General features: G+C 33.5%; 2 long non-coding RNA genes across 12 annotated transcripts in view; one reads left to right on the top strand and one right to left on the bottom strand.

Annotated features, from left to right (window-relative positions):
- The window catches only part of LOC147846036 (uncharacterized), a 249,001-nt gene that overhangs the window by 215 nt on the left and 229,596 nt on the right, over positions 1-19,190 (top strand). For 5 of the 10 annotated variants that reach the window (XR_015481222.1, XR_015481226.1, XR_015481225.1 and 2 more), the window contains exons 2-3: positions 841-913; positions 10,581-10,713. This is a non-coding gene — a long non-coding RNA (uncharacterized LOC147846036). The remainder of the gene's footprint in view (positions 1-840; positions 914-10,580; positions 10,714-19,190) is intronic. The other 5 variants (XR_015481218.1, XR_015481220.1, XR_015481219.1 and 2 more) reach the window with 1 other exon arrangement.
- LOC147846039 (uncharacterized) overlaps positions 1-19,190 on the bottom strand; it is a 531,070-nt gene that overhangs the window by 498,239 nt on the left and 13,641 nt on the right. The window lies entirely within an intron of this gene.

The raw sequence follows: 19,190 nt of genomic DNA, 5'->3' as shown, positions 1-19,190 counted from the left end.
TGCAGGGAACTTGCGACCTAATTAGAAAGATAAAATATATTTTCTTATATTACGAACGTTAACTGCTAACAGTAGTTGGTTGTAGTTAGGTGCCTATCCAATGTTTGTCCATTAATGTTCACATAAGTTAGCTGATGAGCTGCTCATGATGTGGGCCAGGTGCAATTGACTCAAGAGTTACGTTAACGGTAATTGTTAGCCGTAAATGAATCGATGAAAGCCATCTTTACATTATGTATCAGAACTTAAAATAACATTGAATCAAAATCTGCTATTATATAGATTATAAACGTTAACTGAGACCCGTAAAAATAGTTAGGTGCCTATCAAATGATGGTCCACTAACATGAAACTAGTTCTACTGTGCCACATGTAACGTTAATTGAATCAATACAATTTAATAGATGACGGACATTTTGTTACAACTAAGAGTAATCCTGAATCAAAATCTGCCAATGTTTAAATTAAATGTGCGTTAATTGATAGTGATAATAATGGAAATGATAGCTAGGTGCCTATCAAATGCAAATAAAACGAGCAGCAACATAAACATTCAATATGTAACTTTAGTTCAATCATGTAAGTTAAGTATTTTTGTTTCAGATTATTGCATTTTAATTCTTATTTTTGAAATTGCATCCATCACTTTGACAAAAATAAATCTGTTTTTAATGACTGCATCTAATAGGAATAGGATATAATTTTCGTATTTAATTGAATAAAAAATAGCACAGTTAAACAAATATTAAGTCATGTTTTGTGGAATACTAATGAACAATCTTTTATTGTTTTGGCTGTGTAATCCCCTTATGTTTAACATGGTCTTTCTTGTCTCTTTAGGATGCAAACCAACAGCGTTGTCAAGCGAAGTTCAGAGAACGGAAGATCACATTTCACTCATTTTTGGAAAGTGGTAAGATATAACAAACTTTCACATTGTTTGCATTAATATGTTTCTTTCTAAAAGTTATTTGTAATATTAATACAGGGCATCTGCAAATCTTTAAGTCTTAAAAAGTCTTAAATCTCATAGTATAGCAATAAGGCCTTAATTAGTCTTAAAAGGCCTTTTCAAAAATGGTCAGATACAAAAGAGAAAGTGATAAATGGAAGACATTTATGAGAAATAAAGCAACATATTTGATAGTTATCTATAGAAAGCTACTGATCAATAAAGCAAGATACCCTCTCTAGGCCACGTTTGTGAAAAAGGATCTTAGCATTTGCCCTACAAGCACACCGTCTGAACGTGTATTCAGTGCTGCTGGAAACATTGTAACCCCAATTAGGGCTTCGCTTAAAACGGACATGTCAACGTATTAGTTTTTCTTGCAAAGAATTTAAAATATGAATTGAAAACAAAAGGTGGACAGTTAGTAACTTATGCTGTTTTTTTTAAACATCTGACTTGTTACTAGGCTTATATTTTGTTCTTATTCTTCTCATTAGTTACTATTTATATTATTGGATGCAATAAAGGAAAAACATGCTCTTAATTATTCTTTATAATCTGATTCATATATGCAATAAACCTATATTGTGCCGACAAGAACAAGCTCTAAATCCTAAAGTCTAAAGCAAGAGGAATTATTAATATGTCACTAAAACTAGTTGTTAATATTAATGATCATCAGAACGAACTGTGTTCGTATGAGAAATGTCGTCACAGTGTCGTGTCTGCGATCTTTTCTTGTTGAAGAACAGATAATCTATGTTATCGCCGTCTCTCATGTTTTTGTCACATTGACGTGTTTGCAATCTTTTCTCATTGAAGAACAGATAATCCATGTTATCGCCGCCTCCCCACCCAGGTTTTCATCCTCAGTGTCCGCTTTTGTTTCTTGTCGCAACAAACAATAATGTATCACTATAGCAGGCGCGGCGCCAGGATGTCATAGCTGAGGGGGCATTTTAATCCCATTGCACTCGACCTGGTGACTGATTTTGGTCCCTCTATTTCTTTTCATTTAGGCTGCTTTCACACCTATGAATCGATTCAGTTGTTCTGAAACAGAGATTACAAATGTTACATTGTTGCTCTTTGCTCTTGGAGCAGTTCGCTTTCACGCTGCAAAGTTTCTAATCGGACCGAAAGAGCTAAAACAAGTCACATGCGCGTAAACTCCTCACATTGGTCAGAGTGTCAGGGTTTATTTTGCAGAATCCCGCTCAGCTGTCAGAAGAGGTGGTGGTTTGGTGATGTTTGACAAGGTGCACGCGTCGTGTCTGAAGAGTGAGGAGAGATGCGGTGGGGAGGGGTGAGAAGGGTGCGCGACGTAGCCTATTTGAGGACCGAGAGGGAGACGCGAGATTACCGTGAGATTATTATTCGTTTGCGGGATCCGGAGACTCGCGAAACTTCCTGCCCTACTCATAATTCTCTTCATATAGTCGTATATCTATTACATATACATAAAACACAGTGATATAACCGCGCTCGGGTCGTATCGCTTTCTCACTGCAATCAATCTGCTCCAGAGTTCGTTTCAATCGAGCCAAGACCACCTCATTCAAGCGATCTCGGAGCGATTGATTTGGCGCGGATACGAGAGCTATTGGTGATTTCACATATGCCAAACGAACCGTGCTAACTGGGCAAATGAGACAGGATCTGAAACAAAAGTGTAGGTGTGAAAGCACCCTTAGACTATTTATTCACTTATTTTTGACATTGCATTACTGCCTAAGTTACTGACTATTGATATACTGTTTATAGTTATAATAATAGGCTATAGGCACAGTGTCGCTATTACTGACTTTATTAATAAAGGTTAGCAACAATACAGTTTATTAACACGGATCATGGCTTCTGTGCCATGGTTTAAATTATATTTTATTCTCCTTATTTCTTTACGTTTTAATATCAATAACATTAATATTTAAAGTTTTAGGTAAAGACGTCAAACTATGCCCCCACATGCAAGCTAACCCACTCACTATATAATCAGTAAAAAAATCATAACCGAGTCATCACGCTTCATTACCACACCACTATCAGCGTTAGGAAAAAGTTAAATGTTACAATTTAATGTCATTTAAATAATGGTAGCTAAATATGTTACTTAGTCACATTTTAAGGCATTGGTGTAGCAAAAAACTGTCTAACCTAGATTCTCATGCAGCCTACACTGTAAAAAATTGCTGCTAAAAAACGGTCAGATTCTACGGTAAAATAATGTTTTTTCCACTAAAAAAGTAATATTCGGTTAAAAACAGTGCTTTCTGTGTAACATTTTTGTTTTCGAGAAAGTAACCAACAGCAGAAAACTGTGAGCTAACAGAGTTCAGATTCGACATTTTGAAGTCTGTGTTTAAAATCACACGTTGTGCCCTTGTTCACTATTCCATCAACTAGTTTATCAATATAGTTCATCTGACAGAGTTAATGAACACTAATGAGTGAATTCAGACACTGATGAACACCTGCTGTTAATAATCACAATTACTGAAGGAAAGAGAAACAAGAAACACAAACAACACTTGAGTTACAACATTAAATAAAATCAAGTAAAATAAAACACTTTCAGTCTCAGCAGAGGATCATTAAACAACTCCACAAACAACAGCAGACACACTTATTACTGACTGATTTGACTTCCATACAATTCTCATTGAGATCCAACAGAAATTTAGCCGTAAGTCACCATAATGGAGTGAGGGGCTGGTTTAGTTGTGCTCTTCACCCATGAACTCATAAATTCAGACTCTCCAACTGCTGTAATACAGAGTTAACAAAAACACTTTTATTATAGCAGTAAAGTGGAAAAGGCAATAGATAGATTAATCTATTTGTCTGAAATTAGTTCTGATAAATGTTTAGTACAAACCTGGATGAAGGGCCTCATACAATAGATTTTATGCAGATATTTATTTAATTAATGAGAAGTGGAAACAGATAAAATCCCTACGTAAATACTTAACAGTTGAGAAATAACATACAAAAACAGTTCAGTTATGACAAAGACACACTCAGACCTCATGAATCAGACCTTGTATCTCAACAATGGTAACAGTTCAAATGTTTCATGCTGCAATGCATGCTGGGTGAGGCACAGTACAAATATCCCAGCATGCATTGCGGCAAGAATAAATGTTGTATAATAGTCTCACGGTTTTCTTTATTTATGTTTGATTCTGCTTTTGTTTATGTTTAGACTTGCAGTTGCCTGTTTGTAAGTTAAACTGTTAATTTTGTTAGTTGTCACCATTATTGAGGTTCATACGCCGATTACTGACGTCTGTTTGAGTGCTGATTACGCCATAGAGCAAAGTGTTTTAGTCCAAGATATTCTTAAAACTTCCAGAAATCATTGCCACATATAGACCTAAAATGTGAAACAATAGATTAAACATTGAATAGGAGCAGTAAATTATATTATACCTAATTAGAACAGATTCTACCGTTTAATAGCAACATGAACATCACCAGATCTTATTTAGGTTTTTAGCTGGCTTGCCACATCAAAAGAGCTTTTTTTTTTTTTTTTAAACAAAGTTCTTAACAATTGCAGCAGCCAATATATATTAATGATAAAAATATCAGGGCTGAGAGCCCAACTAAAGCAAACTCTTTTCTCCATGATGGTGACGTAAAACTTTAACTTTTTTTCTCAAGAAGAACTTTAGTAGATGTTATACAAAAATAAATGTATTAAGTAATAAGTGTAGCTGGTGATTATGTTTGTAGAGTTGTTTAATTATCCGCTGATCACTTAAATGATTTAATCATTTGTTGACCTTCAGGTTATTTCATTATAAAGCTGTGACTAAAGTTGTAGTTTTGTATGTTCTGTTCTTGTTTTTTCCCTTCAGTATTTCTTCATTTGTTCATTGTTAATCCTCAATCATCATTTAATTAGTCATTTAATTAATTAATTTACTTCAGCTTTGCTACATGTTTCTTGAACACTCAGTAGTGTGGACACTTCAATTAAATCTGGAGTATTTGCTCTGTGGTTTAAAGGGTTAAATGTATGAGAGTTAAAAACACAGTGTAAAAATGTATTTTAACAGGAATATACTGTTAATTTAAACTACGGAAGTAGACTGTAAAAAAACAGTAGATTGCTGGCAACCACAGCTGCCAGTAGTTTACCGTTAAATCAAGGAAAAAAAAACAGTATTTTACTGTAAAACCTGAAGCAAATTTCTTCTGTGTGTCACCGTTGTGGAGGAGAGTAGAGCCAGTGTATGAGTTAAAGATGAACAATGAACTGCTGATGTTATTCTGTATGTTTCTTTATTTAAAGACAGTGGCTGCTCAGTTGCTGATGCAGTCAGAATCTCTCTGTGTTAATTCCAACTTTACATGTATGTGTGCTGATGTGAAATTTAAGACATTTGAGTCAAACAGAACTTTTCTAATTAACTAAAAAAAGTTATCATTATAAGCATGCTTCTATAGCACATTACTTCATAAACTCATACAGCTTTTGGCAAATTTGAGGCAGTTGCTTTCAGTAAACAAAATGAGTTCACTTGAGTGTTGTGAATTTCAATGTAGTCCATGTAATTTTACAGCAACATACTATAAAATAACAGTACATTGCTGGCAACTGCAGCTGCCAGTATTTTACCGTTTTTTAACGGGACAATTTTTAACAGTGTACATGCAGCGCATGTGAAAGGTTGATCCACTTACTCACGCACTATTCATTTATAACACTATAAACTTGACTCCGCAGGCTGATCATCTTTAAAATCAAGTCTTTTTTTAAGTGTGCTAACTTGAAAATGCTGCTGCTGCATGGGTGAATGCTACTTTCTTTACACAACTGTAAAAGTGCGCATTAGCAATGTCAAAATGAAAGCAAATATGTTTAAGGGTTCTGCGACATAATTTTATAGCTTAGTTTTAATTATATTGATGATAATAATAGATATAATAAGTTATAATATTAATTATAGTGTAGACTACTGTAAGACTTTTTATCAGGGTCCCCGCGGGGTCTTAAAAAGTATTATAAAGGCTTAAATTAAAAAATCAAAATTTATGGCTTTAAAAGGTCTTAAATTAGCTGTTCTAAGTCTTAAATATTTTTGCACAGGTCTTATTTTTCGATGTCCATGTAACGCTACATCTAATGCTCATTTAAATTCTTTTTGTTGTTGTTGCTAGGTTTTTGGGGTGTTGTAGTTCTTTATTTCACTAGTCCAATTGTAATTTGCTTAATTACAACTACAAAAAAGTCAACTTGCAATAGCCAATCAGCTTTCTGATATTAAACTCAGTGCGCGCGGCGAATGTGACGTCATCGCTGTGTTTGCGGAAGTTCGCTTTGAATGTGCGCGACATGATTTCGGCTGGCAGAGTATGCCGTTATTTCACTGACAAATGTCGCAAGTGCAGTTTTATAAGTCGGGAGCGATGTAATACGAGAGAGCGAATCTCTGCTTATGCGCCGGTTTCCTTTGTTTATGGACAAAACTGCTTGCGAGCTCTCAAAACACTGGCTGCTCACGTGCGAATGATCTGCTCTCGCTCCGTCTCATTTCGTGCTTTCCAGAGATGCTTCAGCATACTGTAGTATTAAGTATAGTGAACTGATAAAATGAAATACAGTGTAGTTTTACTACAGTAAAGTGTGGTGAATTGTAGAAAAATATACCCTATATTGTAAAAAAAAACTAAAGCACTGGGTAGTTTGTTTTTAATACACTTGTTGTGTTACCATAGCAACTATAGTATTACCACAACAGAGTAATTGAAGTACTTTACTTTACTTCACAAAACACTGTACAGCAGAGACTAGTTCACTTTATTTTAGTGATAAAATGGGATTGATAGTGGAATTTATTTGAAGAGTGAATAGTACAGTAGGCTATAAAACCTAATCAAGTTTATACCTATTTTCTATCACAGTTACATTTCTGCTTGCCAGAATGACCACTAATTATTGGCTAGAAATTGCAACAGCCATGGGAAAGGAGGAAAGTTTTTGTAAAACTTTGGAAAAAACTCTGAGAGATAAGTTTGTTAAAACAAAAAAGAGGCCCCCAAAAACATCTTCAATGATAATGATTATCTTTTTATTCGTCTGATTTTACTTTGTTTTTTGGACCGCCCCCTGTATTAAAAAAAAATAGATCTCAATGGTGAACATGTCAAGTACAAAAGCCTTAATCCATTTCATGAGTTGTGCGATGCGGTGCCTGGTGAAAGTATAAATCTGCATTAAAATGTTTGTTTTTTCTGTAGTTCAATGGTGCATTTAACCTGACTTTACTACTGTTTAATTGAAATAACTTTATTTTACCCCTAATTTTGTGCTTTTACATTTTCTCTCGCGTGTTTTTGATATTGCGATATAAGTCTTAAATTTAATACTTAATGGTCTTAAAAAGGTCTTAAAAGGTCTTAAATTTGACATTATGATATCTGAAGAGACCCTGTTTATTAGGCTACTCTAATATTTATCCTAACTGAAAAACTAATATGAAAATGACTGGCGTTTGCGTACCTGCTAAAATAAATTTAACGGCCAATTTCTTTTGCATTTTTCCTATTTGGCCTCAAGAGAGTTGTGTAAGAATTAGTTAACCAAAATGTAATGAATTAGGCGGCTGGATCGTCATGCCATCCACTAGTCCAGTTTTCTGTCGAGCCTCTGGAGCACATCACCTGTTTGTTATATAACTTACTTTATCAGTTGACTATATTATTCATTCCTGGTAACACTTTAGAATAACTATCCGTTATAATTAGTTAATAGTTCATTAATAAACTGTTAGATAATGAGTTCTAAATGACTTGTTAAATAAAAGTTAATAGTTTGTTAATTATGTATAACTGTGCCTTATAGATAGCCAATGGATAACTTACAAGCTGTTAGTTAACCAGTTCTAAACAACTTGTTACTGTATTTTGATGATTTATAACTATAATAAATTAGTAATAGATCATGAACAAGCTGTTAGTGAATTACTTACTAAAGACTTTGTTTATGTTATTGGTATTTTATTCTAGTTGCAACTATTCTTCATTTATTAACTGTTAGTAAACGAGGAATAGTTGCAAATTTAGAATAACATCCCAATAACATACTTAAGCTTATAACTAACACTTAACTAATATATTAACACACACTTTACAGATCAATTGTTCATAGTTTGTTAACCATCTATTAACACCAGTGAAACTTTGTAGAACAGCAAATGAACAAGTTCAAGCTACAGAAATTTTATGTGATATAAAATTTGATATAAGCTTTTCTGTGTGCTGTATTTTACCAAAGAAACTTCACAGATGAAATGTTTAACATTGTGTTTAATGTAAAGAAACACAGATACTGAGCCATCACATGGCAGAACAGCAGTTCACAAGAATTCAAATCCATGAGGTTTGGGCACTTATTGTGCTAAACGTGAAAATAAAATAAATAAAAATTATTTTATTAAAGTTCAACTAAAGTTTAACTGGTGTTGTTAGATGGTAAAGAAACTATGAACTATTGATCTGTAAAGTGTGAGTTAATATATTAGTTAAGTGTTAGTTATTAGCTTAAGTATGTTACTGGGACGTTATTCTAAAGTTGCACCTATTCCTCATTTACTAAGTTAATAAATGAAGAATAGTTGCAACTTTAGAATAACATCCCAATAACATATATAAACTGTTAACTGATACTTAACAAGTCTTGTTTATGACAGCTTGTTTATGATCTGTTACTAATTCATTATGTATAATTACAAACCCTAAAAATGCAGTTAACAAGTCATTCACAACTTGTTAATTAACAGCTTGTAAGTTATCTATTGGCTATCTATAAGACACAGTTATAAATAATTAACAACCTATTAACTTTTATTTAACAAGTTATTCTGAACTAATTAACTAACAGTTAGGGCTGTGCAATTAATCGAAAATCTGATTTCGATTTCGATTACGGCTTCTAACGATTATGAAAAACCATTAATCGAGATAAATGATTATTCCATTATTTACCGCCCCCTGTCCAGTTGTCCTCACTTGTTGCTCTTAAAAGCGTGAAAGACCGCATGATTGTGTGTGCGGCGTGCAGACAGTTAGAAGCATGCGGTCTGCACTTGGTTTCATTCCCACATTGTGACGAGCAGAGAGCACACACATCTAAAGTCATTAACGTGAGCGCTTTAATGTTCAAATAGGTGTCAAAACGTGGTGGTTCGTGATTATTCATATTAACCCTCATTTTGTAATAAACAAACGAATTTAGAATCAAAAGACACGTGAAAGCGAAACCATTAAAGTGACAGAGCACAATAGCTGCCGCCTGTTTTATCATGATTAATAAAACAACGAGAAAATCCCTCTTTGCTCTTGACTGAAGACTTTTGTAGCTAATGTGTTTTTCTTAGGGCGAAGATGCTAAAAGCACAGTTTGTTTAATATTTTTATTCAATTGTATTTATTTTTCTTTCCTTTGCAGGGAGGAAAATAATATATGCAGTTGAAGTCAGAATTATTAGCCCTCCTGAATATTAGCAACCTTTTCCCCCTAATTTCTGTTTAATGGAATGAAGATTTCTGAACATAATAGTTTTAATCATTCATTTCTAATAACCGATTAATTTTATCTTTGCTATGATGACAGCTCATAATATTTTTGTAAATATTTTTTTAAATACAAACATTCAAATTTAAAATGTGATTCAAAAGCTTAATTAGGGTAATTAGGTAAGTCATTATATAACAGTTTCTTCTGCAGACAATCAAAAATATATATTGCCTAAAGGGGCTAATAATATTGACCTTAAAAGGGGTTTCAATATATTTAAATTTGCCTTTATTCTAGCCAAAACAAAACAAATAAGCCTTTCTTCAGAAGAAAAATATTAGAGGAAATACTGTTAAAATTCGTTGCTCTGTTAAACATAATTTGGGAAATATTTATTTAAAAAAATTCTCAGGAGTGCTAATAATTTTGACTTAAACTAATAATCGTTTGGAATAATCGTGATTACAATTATGACCAAAATAATTGTGATTATGATTTTTCCCAAAATCGAGCAGCCCTACCAACAGTTTATTATTGGCCTATTAGCTAGTTATAATGGATAGTTAAAAATAATTAACAAACTATTAACTATTGTTTAATGAGTCAGTTATAACTCATTACTTTAAGTTTATTAATGAACTATTAACTAGTTATAACGGATAGTTATTCTAAAGTGTTACCGGCAGTTATAAATTGAATAAATGGACAAATCCGCACACAAAGTGAGCCGCATATTATTTATCGTCTGTTCATTTTGTCTGTTCATTTCTTTTTCGTTTGCATGCAGAGAAAGAAAAAAATCTACTTGTTACAAAAAGTGCATTATGTTCACTAATGTATAATACTACTACTAATAATATTTAGCTAATAATATATCCATATTGCTGGGACAAGTGGTGCTGACTGGATATCTAGGTCAAAAGCAAAATATTTACCTCTTGCACGGTTTAAAGTTTGCTTAAAGAGCACCTAGGTTACCCCTTTTTTCAGATTTAATATAAGTCTTTTGCGTCTCTAGAATGTGTATATAAAGTTTCAGATCAAAATACCCATCAGATTTTTCATTATACCTTTTACAAGATGCTGTTTTATACTGATTTCCAGCAGGGGGTGGTTTTGTCGTACTGCGCCTTTAAGACGAGTCTTTCCCGCCCTCTATTTCTACATGCCTCCTCCGTCAGCTGCGTCAGACAACAGACAGACTAAAAGGAAGAAGGTCTCACGTAGCGTTTGTGAGGTACTACAGTAAGAACTAACCTTTACTAATCAGTATTGTGAAGTTGCATTGATGAGTCACACACAATATCGTTACAAAGTAAACGCGCGCCCGCGCACACAAACACACCGCAGATGACACACACACACACACACACACACACCCACACACACAGGCAGGCAGACAGACAGAGCGCGCTTAGCTTAGTTAAGGCTAACCTCAAAAAAGGACTGGGTGTGTTCATATCACCCCAGTATGACGGTCTATACACTATACCAACACACAGATCTGTCCAAACAGCTTGAAAAGTAGATTTTTTACCATAGGTGCCCTGTAACTAATGTTTGGTCTTAACGTGCTACCCATAAGTAGACTTTAGACTGCCCTACTTTTTGATTACTTAACCAGCGGATTAAAGGCAGCACCAGCTGACCTAAACAAGATCTGTGCATAACAGGGTTTTATGTATCCCCAATATGCAAAGTTAAGAGAGTACACGACTCCATAAGGTAACGTAAACTAGCCTACACACACTTGATTATGTAATGTGTGAAATCAGAGACACGTCTCACTGCACAAAGCATAACTTGAATGTCCAACCTCGGTCATTGATAAGGTCTATGGGTTTTAAAGTGTTACCGACAATAAATCGATCATTGAGTAATCTTTATCATCCCGAGTTTAATCACATGTAAAAGTAATGGCAATGTTGATAAAAGGCACACAAAATCTATAAATTAATCTATCCAAAACAGCTCTAGACTAACTTTTTGCCTTGGTGAGCCTTTTTTTTAAGGTTGTATAAAATTGTATACAATTTTATATTTATATAATGATAAATAAGGCAAGAATATGAGAATGATACTTTTTATTTTTTTTAAAGCAACAAAAAATACCTTGTGGTAGTGCACTTGTTTAGTAAAAATCTTTGTAATTGTAACATTCAACATGCAATAAAGTGCCATCAAAAAAATAAAATAAAACCGGAAAACCTTTTGTATTTACAAGTAAAATTAAGTTTTAAAATTAAGTAAAATTAAGTTACTCAGCCTATGCCTAAATGCAAAAAGCACTAAATAGTTTATATATTTATATATTACACTAATTCAATTAAATAACTATATATTACGCTAAATAACTAAAATAGGCTATATAATCTTATTCTCTGATTAAAACAAAAGTAATTTAGCAATGCCGCACCACTGACATTGGAAACCACAGTGAGCACTTTTTCTGAAGTAATGCCTTTCATTTTTACACTTAATTACTGTGCGTTTAATGTTAAATAAATCAATAATGAATAGGCCTATAAGTGTATCCTGCGTGAGTTTGTGTGTGTTTCCACCAACTGTCTTTCATTACTGAAGCAGCTCTCTTCCAAAACCGAAAGTTACTTCGTCTGTCTGGCAATATTTCGGCTTTCAATCGAATGAAAAACCAATATAGATATAGTCAAAATTTGCAGAAAGTGTGTAAAAAAGCAGCCACACGTTGAATCTGAGGTCTCATCTCGCTCTCGCTGTCATCTAGACATCGATACGTAGACTCCACATAAACGTCTAGTCGCGAAACTGAGGTCGGTACCAGCTGAAGCCCTTGCAAAATATCAAAATACAGCTCTGAAATTAACAGGTAATTTCAGCCAAAAAGTATCAATATCTAAAAAATGCAGTCAGAGCCGATGTTATGTAGGCCTAGCTAGAAGGTGTTGCCTGAACGGCTATTTAATTTCTAATAAAATTAAAACCAAAATACACTTAATTGCATTTTTCGTTTAACCAAAATATACGGGAACGGAATAAAATCAAAAGGTGGCTAATTAGTAATTTGTTTTATTTAAAAAGCATGCTTAGACTATTTAAGCTTAACGGCTATACAGTTTAGCCTACACACTGCAGGTCTAAAGTTCTGATGTGTTATGAATTACATGTTAGAGACATGCTATATATATATATATATATTTTTTAAACATACGTTATAATCCACTACAAAGTAAAAAAAAAAAAAATTAATGGCTTATTGGCAGCATATAGTCTTTAAGCTTAAATAGGCTAAGTATGTTTTTCTATTAATATTAAAACAAATTACAAACTAGCCACTTTTTGATTTTATTTCGTTTCCGTATATTTTTTTTAAACAAAAAATTCAATTAATTGTATTTTGGTTTTAATTTTATTAGAAATTAAATAGCCGTTTAAGCAACACCTTCTACATAACATTGGCTCTGATTGCATTTTTTATAGATATCCTACTGATTAGGATAGACTGTAGACTGTGGTTGACTGATCAAATAAAAAAAAATAAAAAAACAAAAGACGGGGAGGAGCTAAATTCTGCTGCCGTCTTCTTATCAAATTTAAAGGGGACTGAGGTGATAATTTAGTGTACAGTTTATGAGCTAATCGCAAAAGTTTTAGGGGGGCTGAGTAGAAATATACAGCCCCCTAAAATAGGTCTAGCGACGTTCATGCTGCTCAGTAACCAAATGCAGCACAATATTAATCAAAAACAATAGCCCATTTCTCTCTTTGGACTTAAAAATAAATAAAAAATTTATCATTTTACAATGTAAGTAAATGGCAGAGCAATGAAAAAAAATATAAATAAACATTCATTAAATGTTAATTTAAGCTATATATACTTGCTAAGAATTTAAATAAACTGTTGTTATTATCTGTGTTTATACATACATTATCATTTTAATAATTTGTAATAATTCGTCAAACATATCTTTTGTTTACATTGCACTAAAAGCTCAGTACAACTCTCATCACTGCAGCGTGAGATAATTTCTAATGTGCCTGCAGGGCTCAAGTGCGTCAGTCCGCTTGCAAGCTGTGACTGACTAAACCAATGAAACTTATCATGCTTTTTTGTTTTAAACAACAATTGCATGCATTTTGAACATGTTTTAACAATTTCCAAGTGAATAGAAAGCTATTTTGAGGAAGACAGAAAAATGGTTAGATTTGAGCTCTGAAGCTGTATTCTCCGTATATGCACACGTCTCCATTGGAAATAATGTACTTGTGTGCGGAAAAGACGCAATATGTCAACTGCTTACTGCTATGGTTAATCCAATGTGCATGCGTATTGGCATAACTTTGTTTAGTTGCAGCAGCTTTTTTCCGTGCAACAGAAATGCGGCATTGAGAAGTCATTAATGAAAAAAAGCAGGGTTAATAGTGGAATCAACTAATCATTGCATCCCTAATAATAAGAGCAGTGCATTGTACAAAAGGGCTTTTCTACAAACATCCAAATGTTTTAGCCGCTTGCGCCATTTGCTTAATGTCAGGCGACTCATGCTCTGCGCAGCCTTGATCTGCAGCTAGAGCGGCTGTTTTTTGACTTAACTAAATTTATTTTTGATGTCTTGGTCACACTATTTGGAGGGCCGGAACAAATTGTCTCGGGGGCCGGGTTCGGCCCGTGGGCTGCCAATTGAATAGCACTGCCCTATGGCGATACAACGATTTTTCTGAAAAAGTTGACCGTGGAGTAATTTTGATCGTCCACGATCAAATATCGTGTTATCGCACAGCCCTAGCCTGGGGTGCGTTTCCCAAAACCATCGTTAGCCAACTAAGGTAGCAAGTACCATCGTTCCAAACATAGTTAATTGATTTGCCGTTTCCCAAAACCATCGTTTCAACGAACATTCGCACACTGCGTCACAAACTTGTGCACTTGCAATCAGGGCTTAAAAACAAAAAAAAAATCCAATTGGTTCACTCAGGGGAGAATTGATCATTTTTCGTTTCTGTTCTCGCGTTCATATTATACAATAAATAGCCTTTAAAACGCGCACTTGGCAGCGCACTCAACTCACACAGGAGAAAACTGGACTAGTGGATGACATAAGCGAGCAGCTTAATTCATTACATGTTTTGGTTAACTAATTCTTTAAATACAACTGTCTTGAGCTCTAAAGGGGAAAAAAACGCAGAAGAACTTTGCCGTTGAATTAGTTTGAGCAAAAACGCAACTGCCAGTAATCTTCACATTAGTTTTTCAGTTATGTAGCCTAGTAAAAATGTTTAGTACACTGCACAGTGCAATTATTATTTAAATTTATTAAATCCATTATTATTATTATTATTATTAAAATTGACAAAACGCAGAACCCTTTTGAATGTGTGCCTTCATTTTGACATGCTAAAGCAAACTTTTACAGTTTTGCAAAGAAACATCCCATTATGCAGCAGCAGTCAAGTTAGAACACTTAAAAATGCCTTTTGCGTTTAAAGATGAACGGCCTGCGAAGTCAAACTTACATTGTTATAAATTAAATAAGTATAGTGCGTGAGTAAGTGGACTTGCCGCGGATCCACCTCTCCCACGCACTGCAGGCTGAATGATTATCTTTTAAAAATATGTCATTTAGGCTATTCTGCTATTTGCTCATGCAAAACTAAACACCAGAAAATATACTGTAGGTCTATATTAAGAGCTAAAAGTAAGCATCAGGGCTTAAAAATAAATAAATAAATAAATTAAAAAATCCAATCGGTTCATCTCCCTCTGAGATATTAGTTCAATTATGTGCTGTAGGCTATTGACCAACACCCCTGTATACAGTTTAAACACTGCAGGTCTACAGTTCTAATGTGTTATGAATTACATGTTTTAAATGACAGTGAGACATGCTATATTTAGTTTTTAATATAAAATATACATTATAATCCAGTACAAAGTAAAATAATATTTATTAATAGCCTATTGGCAGCGTATAGCTGTTAAGCTTATAGTCTAAGCATTTATTTTTTATTAATATTAAAAAAAATTACAAACTAGCCACCTTTTGATTTTATTCCGTTTTCGTAGATTTTTATCAAATGAAAAAATGCAATGAGTTTACGTTACCTTATGGAGTCGTGCACTGTCTTTGACTTTTGCATATTGGGGACACATAAAAAGCACAGATCTTGTTTATGTCCGCTGAATGTGCGTTAATCTGCGGGTCAAGTAATCAAAAAGTAGGCTATATGACGTTTAATTATTGGCAGGTTAATAAGACCAAACATTGGTTGTGCAAACTTTATTACTTCCTCTTAAAAAATAACGTTTTTCAAGCTATATTTTTATAGACTGGCAAAGGCCCAAATACGCATCACGGCCAGACATTTAGTTCATAATAAAAAAAAGAAAATAAAAAAAAAGAGCGCTTGCCTCATTCGACTATGATCATTATGGATATTCGGTTAATGCTTCAGTAGCCTTGTAAATAATGTATTTTATTAATGGATTGTTTATGAGGACTAAGCTAATAAATACTGTAATTATCCGAAAGGAAAATGAGTGGAATTGAGTGGTTTGATAATATATCATATCAATCAAAACTTTATCTATCATGTTTATGATCTGCCCCTCATCCTTCAATATTACAGATTAATTTATCAGATGATGATTCTCTTGTCATAAGAGAAATATTAAACAAAAGCATTTTCTTTATGGAGACACATCTAAAAACAATCGACAATCATTAATTTATTTAGTATAAATACAAGTTTTAGTAACAATAACTTAAACCAAAACATACCTTTGTACATGAAAGAGCAGTCTCTCGATAACCTTTAAGACAAGCTCGTCGCATCAGAAATGACTCTCGCTTATGACGTCTGCTTTGCAGGAATTTTACTTTGTATGCGTCACCTTCGCATTTGTACACATGATTTAAATAATTGCTTTTTGTCTCCTAAATTAATATAATAAAGAGAACGATAAAATAACGTTATTAACCGGTTGACTGGAAACGTTTCTTTTCAGAACAATTAAAGTTTACATTTTTTTTCGATTTTCGTTTCTGTTCCTGAAAAATGTCAATCATTTCCATTTTCGTTTCCGTTCCTTATACCGGTTCGGAGCCTTGATTGCAACTACACAATTGGAGCTGTAAAAAAAAGTTCCTGGCTGTCTTCTATTCCCACTTATCCCCCTATGCCCCAAGGTTATTATAGTTAACGAAAACTAACGAAAACTAAAATGTAAAATAATTGTCGTTAACTAAAATAAAAATAAAAACGAGAGTTTTTCAAAAAACTAGAACTAAGTGAAACAGTATTATATACAACAAAATCTAACTGAAACTAACTAAAATTATAGCAAAAACCTCTTTAGTATTCGTATTTGTAACTGTATGTAATACATAATTTTACTGTAAGCCTTTTAGAAGTAAATATATTCCGCGCTGCAGGTGTTTATGTTTGACCCTTTCGCACTTCAAAGACTTCTGCTGCCACTGGCCAGACCGAGCCGGTTCTTCTCTAGTCATCCTCGCTGTTACTCCAACGACAAAAACAACAAATGGACATGACAGCAGCACGGTGACAGCATTAAATACAGAGACTTAAAACTATTACTTTAACACATTTGTGCCCAATAATGAGTTTTATTTCTGTATCGCGATCGCGAACAAATCTTTTTAACCGGATCTTCTAAGTTAATGGTTCTCAAACTTTTTTCACCAAGTACCACCTAAGAAAAAATTGTCTCTCCAAGTACCACTATAATGACCAGTATTAAAAAATAGCTTTGAAGGCCTAATTAAGCAGCTACAGCTGTGCACAGTTTAATTCCTGTTATTAAGAATATGTATTATTGTCAGTCACTTTAAACATTTTAAATAGTCTGAACATTAACTGTGCTAGCAAATAATAATAAAAAAAGTTTAAATATGAATGTTCTTTTAAAAGTTCATTAAAAAATGGCACTGTTCTTAAAAAGTAAAAAGAAAACTGCCGTACTTAAACCTAAAGTGTTCATTGTAGCCTATTCATCAAAAGCTGGAAATGTTGCTTGGACCTCATAAATATATGTCATATTCATACACTTTCTGACAAATCTTGAAAAATTGTTAAATGTACATATGACAGGGTTATACTAGTTTTGGATTTTTCATTAGTTTTAGTTTCTATTTCGTTTTGACTTTTTGTTTTCAAATTCAAATATATTTAAAAAAAATTTTCAATATTTAAATTTAAAATTTTACAATTTTCAATATATTTTAAATAGTCTTAGTTTTAGTTTAGTTTTTATTAGTTTCATTATTAGTTTCAGTTTTTTTTTCTAAATAAAGACATTTGTTGGGTGCAAGATTCAAAGTCAACAGAAATAAAAATTGTATATTAAAAACTCAGTCATACATTTTTTGAAACATGTATTCATAGAACACATGAACACTATCATCTACCACAACCATCTACCCATCCTCAAATTCAAATACAACAGCCCACAAGATAGCAGTCTTAAGTACAATATGTGTGCAAGGCTGCTTAGGTTAGACAAAGTAGTGATTGGCAGGGCCAGATTAACCAATGGGCATTATGGGCACAGGCCCAGGGGCTCGTCCGCACTTAGATTTTGCCTACTCTTCTTCATTAGCAAGACAAGTAGGAATCATTAATATGTGTGTGTATTATGGAGGACTCAAATTCTTAGAACTAGATTGAAGAGGTGTTATATTCAAATCATGTGCATTATAAGTTTGTAGAAGTTACAAACACATTAAAAATACCCTAAAATATAAATTTTAATACTGCTTCAGTGAACTTGAACAAGTACAATAAAATCCAATAACTTCAACTATAGTTGTATTAGTACTTTTTTTCAAAGTGTGCTTTAAATACTTTTAAAATAAGTTAAATCTTTGTAGACTAGAAATATATGTACTGTATCATTTATTTAAAAAATGTGGGCAATGCATTATTGATTAACTTTATTTAACAAATATTATATTAATCTTATTTTTTAATTCAACTATGGGGTGCGGCCTATAGGGGGCCTACAAGACATTGTGCCCAGGGGCTTCTGAATTATTAATCTGGTGATGTTAAATTCAGATTTTTAACGCGGATGTTAGGACTCTAATCAGTGTTAGGTCAATGTTAGGACATTATGTAGTCAGCAATAGTAATTTCAGTCAGTTAAAACATCACCATGATCTGAAAAATGTCTTACAGTAAAGTTTTGCAACCCACTGAAAAATGATTCACTTATTTAAATTCCATTATGATTGTCTGTTAAAAATAAACTTACTTTTTCACCAGATCCTCTCATTTAAGCCCTCGGTGTACCCACACTGCAGTTGCTCCAGGTCAGTTCAGTCACACAGCAGGCTGTACTGTTTGTGTTTGGTTCACTGAATCCCGCATGTGCAGTATTATCGGTTCACCGCTTTACAATGTAACGTTACTGTTTTAATAACTGCATGAGAGTATATATTGGATTATTTAGAGTCAGAGGGTGTATTAGGCTTGTTTTAAAGTAAGTAGTTGGTGATTGGTTCAAATGATTCAGTTCGATTTGGTAAACTAGTTCAACCGGTTCACTTAGAACAGTGGTTCTCAAATAGTGGTACGCGGAGGAATCGTCAAATAATGAAATAAACAATTAACACTTTTAATCCTTTGATGCGTACTATAACATCGATGTGATCTGCATTGGCTGTTTTGTGAAGCACAGCGCTGTGCTCAGAGTGTTTATTTTAGTGCATTGTG

Source organism: Danio rerio, chromosome 3 (genome assembly GCF_052040795.2).
Source record: "Danio rerio strain M-AB ecotype USA chromosome 3, GRCz13ab, whole genome shotgun sequence".
In the NCBI taxonomy this organism is placed as follows: domain Eukaryota; kingdom Metazoa; phylum Chordata; class Actinopteri; order Cypriniformes; family Danionidae; genus Danio; species Danio rerio.
Note: the sequence above shows the minus strand (reverse complement) of the source record. Positions and strands in the feature narration are given on the sequence as shown.